The sequence below is a fragment of the Echinops telfairi genome, unplaced genomic scaffold (assembly GCF_000313985.2).
Source record: "Echinops telfairi isolate 266 unplaced genomic scaffold, ASM31398v2 ScPeMD7_2;HRSCAF=8, whole genome shotgun sequence".
Lineage (NCBI taxonomy): Eukaryota > Metazoa > Chordata > Mammalia > Afrosoricida > Tenrecidae > Echinops > Echinops telfairi.
The window spans coordinates 42312571-42314120 of NW_022103898.1; positions in this window are offsets into that span (position 1 = coordinate 42312571).

A 1550-nucleotide genomic window follows, 5' to 3' on the forward strand; every position below is an offset into this window, starting at 1 on the left:
GGATGGAGGGGGGGTTAGGGTGGAAAGGGGGAACCGATTACAAATATCTACATATAATCTCCTCCCTGGGGGACAGACAACAGAGAAGTGGGTGAAGGGAGATGTCGGACAGTGTAAGATATGACAAAATAATAATTTATAAATTATCAAGGGTTCATGAGGGAGGGGATACTAGGGAGGAAGGGGGAAAAATGAGGAGCTGATGCCAGGGGCTTATGTGGAGAACAAATATTTTGAGAATGATGAGCGTAACAAATGTGCTTTATACAATTGATGTATGTATGGATTGTTTTGAGAGTTGTATGAGCCTGCAATAAAATGTTTAAAAAAGATGTGTCGACGCCATGGCTGCCACAGGAAGCTCAAATCCTCACAGAAGAGTGGTGAGGATGGCCTGGAGCTGGTGGTGTTCTATGTGGTTGTACATAGTGTTTCTGTGAAATGAAGCGGCCTTGACAGTGCTATGGGAAACAGAGCCAAGAAAAGAGTGTATTCAGACAAATTCCCAACATTCATATATTAAGGAACCCAGAAGGCCAAGGCTCCCGTGGAGGACACCTTCATGTCTGTGGGATGGAGATGTGTTCCACTCACATTCTCCTTTATGAAAATTATTCCCTACAATGTCCTGCCTACTAATGCCAAATTTAAGGTGTTCCTTGCAAACACAGGGTCACTGGCTCTACACTTGGGGGTCAACTGCTTAAAGTTGATCAGACTAAAGGTTATCTGCCATCAAAGGAAATCAGACCCTATTGCCTGTCCCACCCTAAGTAGGGGTCACTCCCTTCTGATAAGGATAATGGATTGCTCCCCTTATGGAGAGCACAAAGACGCCTAAGGTCAAGCCAACTCAGGGATGGCCAAGGTTAGGCTGCCATCTTGACTCTAGAGCCTGCCAATCTTGTTACATATATGCCTCCTTGTCACATGTGTGCCCCTAGTGTCTCCCTTTCCTTCTGCATGGATACCCCGAGCTTGTCCCCCTCTTGTTACTAGTATGCCCGTTGTATAACCCTTCCTGTTAAGTATATGCTGACCAAGGCCTGCATGCCCCAGATTATAAAAACACTTATGTAAACGTGTGAGATTATATTACTCACTCTGTGCTCATGAATGGCTCCTGAAGTCATGATGAGGAGGGAGGCCTGCAATGCTTAATCTCGTCTGATGTCTCTTTAATTTACCCTTCAATTACACAACTGCCCCATAGACCCATTCAGTTGTGGGGAGGCTGGTCCCCACCACAGTACCTAACAATATTGTAACAACCTAACAATATCAATAGCATCCAACTCACTACCCTCTCACTCCACAAATTCACTTCCATTCCACATGCAAAATACATAACTCCACCCACATATGTCCTCTGCTCACAACCATTGCATCAACTATAAATTTAAAATCTTATCTAAATAGCATCAATTCTTAAAATTCCAAATCTTAGCTGGGAGGCAAAGGGCATTTATAGATTTCTAGATAAAGACATGTACATATGCAAATATATTTATATGAGGATGGGGAAATAGATCTATGAGCCTATATTTATA